This window comes from Mycteria americana, chromosome 2 (genome assembly GCF_035582795.1).
Source record: "Mycteria americana isolate JAX WOST 10 ecotype Jacksonville Zoo and Gardens chromosome 2, USCA_MyAme_1.0, whole genome shotgun sequence".
NCBI lineage: Eukaryota > Metazoa > Chordata > Aves > Ciconiiformes > Ciconiidae > Mycteria > Mycteria americana.
Genome location: NC_134366.1, coordinates 9702161 through 9706986, shown reverse-complemented (window position 1 = coordinate 9706986; position 4826 = coordinate 9702161).

Here is a 4826-nt window from a genome sequence, read left to right as displayed (position 1 = left end):
TACATCTTGGAAAACCATTACCCGTCCTCTCTTTCCTAAATTAAACAAACCCAGTTTCATTAGTCTTTTCTCACAGGTCAAGTTTTCTAAACTTTTTCATCGTTCTTGCTCTTCTTTCAACTTTTTCAATCCTTTTTAAAGTCTGGCATCCAAAACCAGACCCAGTCCTTGAAATCCAGCTGCTGCTCAGTCCGATATTAACATTAACACGTTGCAGGAAGGGCTGTGTCCTGTTTTTTCCCCATTTTTCCAGTTTTTTCCCATCGTTGGCTATTCAGTTTGTGGTTCAGCACAAGCCCCAGGTCCTTTTCTGGAATATCCCATTTTGGTAATGAAACTCCAAGGGATTTTAAATGCATTTCTCGGTCGTGATACCACTGAGGTTTGTGATACAGTTGAAACGAAGGTGAAAAAGCTCTACCTGGTGCAACACAAAGGAACGTATGTAATCTTTTTCATTTCAGTAAACTCGCTTTTAAACGTCTAGGTTTTAGCATCAGAGACCTAATCCTCTTCAGAAATATATATTACAACATAATAAGTATTCTTTAGGGCTTTGGAAATCATCCCTTAATAAAGTCATAGCACAACTTGTAACGTTACAGCCGATGTCAGATGTTAAGAACTCTGCGGTATAAATTACCATACAAAGTCTTAGCGTATGGATCAGGTTTTCCAGGTAAGTGGAAGGGCTTGCTATGGTTAATTTGAAATACAGGCGATACCTGCCGTGCATTCATACCCTGTTGGCTTGTTAAAACTGGGCAAATTTTTTAAAAACTGAGTATAGTTATTATTTGGCACTTTGCACTTCACTCCCTGTGGACAATTTCTCCCCAAACTTCCTCCACATACATCTTTATAATAAAAATAATAGGATGTAAGTACATTTTCCTCTTACATTGTGTGTCAAAATTAATTCAGAACAATCCTTTAAGGCATTTCAGATTTGTTCAAGTCTTTTATTTTTGTTGCTGATTTTAATTTTGAAAATACTTATGCTTCGAGACTCTCATACTGTTAAAATAAAGTTAACACGATCTTTTTTAATGAATCCAGCAATTGTAATAAGGACTGAAATCATGTGCAGGTCAGATACTTTATGTTACCTTGGTGAAACGATAAATCCAACCACAAAATTAAAAGCTAAGCATATCTCTTTTATTGCTGTGTTTTCTTTTTCAGTTCTTAATATCGTTATTTTCCAGATTTTCAGTAATCCTAAAGGAATTTTACATTTACTTTTTATAGCTTTACATCACTAGATGGATTCAACTAAAACAAAACATTTGAGGGGGAAAAAAAGGTACAAAATGATGGGGTTTATTGTCTCAGAATAAATAATTATACGGGCTCTATTTTTGGTGGAACTGTGTCAGGATTTCCCTTTAAAGGAAAAATAAAAGTTACTATTTTTCAAGTTGCAGGACCCCCAAAATAAAAAAGATACTTGGGCACTGACTAGCAATTCCTTTGCAAACTGTAAGATGAGAGCGAGGGAGAGGAGCGATTTGCTCGCCCTCCGTGGGGTCCGGAGGGGCTGCGCGGGGCCGGGGGCAGCCCCGCCAGCAGCACCCAGCTCTGGGTGGCTTTGCCCTCTCGGAGGAGAGCCTTCCTGCTCCCATAGCCTTCTCGCACGCATGTACACGCGCATAGGTAATACAGATCATACGTGGGAAACCATCAGTGTAGCTTCTTGAAATGTTTTCACCCGATCAGGATTTATTGCCTGTGTTTTTCCAATGAATCATCCCCCCTTCCATTATCCAGTCAGTGCCTATCATGTATTGGCACAACCTGAAATACGTTTTCTTTTTCCCTCACAGAGAATAAATATCAAAAAGCGGTCTCTCTTTTTCCAAATGTAGTTTTTCTTCCTCTTTTTAATTATATTTTTTAAATTCACAGAGGCAATAAACAAATACCAAGGAGACTGTACAACTTCAGTAGCTCTGTAGACACAATGATATTTTCACAAAGCATTTTATAATTACTGTAACAGAGGCATGTCTATCATGATCGGAGTGTATCAGCTCTCGTGAATACTAGAAATGCGGCTGGTAAGATGCAAGTAAGAGCTTTCCAAGTAATGGGGGTAATTTATGCACCCTTATTATGGAAACATTTTCGAGCCATTGTTCGATTTGGGTGTAGTTTGCTTATTTAAGCATAGAATGTCACTCTGTCATTTCACACTTCTCCACCATCCTCTCTGTTGATTACACTTTGTCTGAGACACACAAAACAATTAGTTATTGATAGAGTTTAAGGCTTATGCATAGGAAAAAAAAAGGCAAATTTACGCATTAGGAAACGTTGCTGTCTCGGCCAAAAAAATGTTGCAAAACCATACAAGAATATTCATCCTGGGAATCTTCATCCTGGGAATCTTCATCCTGGGAATCTAGTGAGCATTTAGAGCAAATGCAAGGAGAAGGACAGCCTCATATCTCTGCCAGCAGTGTAAATACAGAGTATCACCGCTCAGTCTGTGCTAGAGAGAGCGGTCCATCTAAATCCATGGGCGTGCGATGGTGTTTTGTTCGATGGGGACAAGTGCTCCTCCCGGAGAAAAAGGGGACAGGCAGGAACCTGCCCAGCTGAGCCAGTTGCGTTGGGTCTTTTTCATACTTAGGATTGCAAAGGCATCGCCAAACTGAAGGCTGAGTAAATCTCAAAGGGTATTAGCTCTGTTGGCAAGCCAAGGGGTGGCCCAGGCTGATGCCGGTGTAGCAGCTCTGCAGGAGGGTAGCACCGAGCAGGATGAACCCCAAGGACACAAACCTCACTGTCTCCTCAGCCCTGTGGCCTCTCTCCATCCACCTTGTCGTGCACTGGCCTTTTTGTCCCTTGCACAGCCACGGTAGCTGGTTCACACCCTGGGGACCTGGCATACAAGCGACACCATGGTAGTAATGACGACGGCGTAAGTACTTGGCTTCCCATCTGCCAGCCCTGCAAACCTCCCAGGGATAGAAGACGCAAGCTCAAGCCTACCCTGCTTCTATTACCTGCCTGCATTTTTAGGCTGCTCTAATTTGCCAGCATCGTGTCAAGCGGGTACCGCACAGCTCACAAAATTAGGGATGCGCAGGTGAGGGCACAGCATCTCTAGCAGATCCCTTCCCGGGACTGGCTGGCCAGCATCGGTCGGCAGTAATTCCCAGACAGGTCCAAGGGGGTCTGGAGCATTGGTTGGGAGATAGAGATTAGGATGCGGCCCCTCTGCGTTTGCAGTATCACCTTCCTTTTTCCCCAGGCAACATGATCAGATATAACTATAATTATAGGTATGTTGTCATCTGAGCTGTTTGTCAAGAGGGTTATGTGTTAACTATGACTTTCCTGGACTGCAGCAATTTCAGGCAAGCCTGAATCCTGCTTGCAGTTAACGTTCTTACTTGTGAGCAGTATTTTTAGCATTTATGATTACAAAAATCTCATGTTTGAGCAAGATCTGAGATAAGATTTTAAGACCCTATTTGTCTAATAGTCTCACTGGGATGTATTACCGCATGCAAAACTGTGTGGGATGAGATTATAAAAAGTGGTCTTTTCAATCAGAAGATGCTCCGATTTCTGAATGCAGAGCCGTGAACCGAGGCACAGCCATTGCCAGGCAGACGATCGCTGATATCACTATTTAATAAAGTGACAGTTGTCCTTCACGTGGGACGAATCCTGCACCTACTGACGTACGTAAAGTAACTCCCTCGACTGGAGTGCTGCAAGAACAGACCCCTGGGGAGCAGTTAACGTCTGCGGGGACCAGAGCGTCCCCTCCAAATCCCAAACTAGAGGGGACCCTGTGTGGGAAAGGTCCTCCTGGGTGTATGTACTAGTAGGTCAACTGCTTTGCTGGTTTATTCCCCCATGGGATGAGAGAGAATAATTGGGGCTACAATTAGCAACAGAAATACGTGTGTGCTTCTGAGGAAGAAAAGACATCACCATGACGAACGCTTCAAAGTTGGATAATCAATTCAAACTCGGATTCAACCTGCCAGTTTGGGGTTCAGGTAAGAATTTAGCCAGGGCAGTGTAAATTCTTACACCACAGGTAAGAAGGGCAGTTCCCCTCCCCTCATATTTTCTTTCTTACTGATTCAGTAAGAGCTTAAATGCATCCCCTTGCTCACGTGCAGATGTTTGCAGATGCTGGACTGCAGCATTTCAGTTAAAGATGCTAAGAACGGTCCTTAGAGCGTTTTTTTGGTCTTAAGAATTTGACGATGCTGCAAGCCCCTGATTACTCAGCTCAGGCAAGGAGCATTGAAACACACAGTTTGAATGCACCTGAAATCCAGAGAACAAAAGTTTGAAAAGTCACTAGATTAAAAAATTCCAACAAAGCTTTTTTAGACAAAATCGTGTCCTGTTTTTCAGCTGTTCCCAAATATGATGGAGTCTGGGCCTGAGGTCAGACCTGATGCCATCAAGGGGACCACAGACTGGCTGTCACAGTGATGCCAGGACTTGATGTTGGATCTGATTCACATTTACGGAGGGTCCCGTCGTGGCAGAATTTAAAGTACATGTTGAATGACTTTAATGATTTTTTATAGTGCTGGAGAGGTGTGAAGGAACTTGAGTTCATTTGGCATCTAGTGAACGCAAATGAGATCACACACAAATATCTCCCAATTTCCATGCCATAGAGAGAGGATAACAGTTCTTGTCTCCTTCACTGGATTGCTAAGAAACTTTATTCATTAGTACTTGTAAAATTGTTTGAAAAGCACAGACGAAGAATGCCATATAAAATGCGAGGCACTTTTAGCCTGCAGACTTGCAGTTCAAGTAAGTTACTCTGCATGTTTAATGGC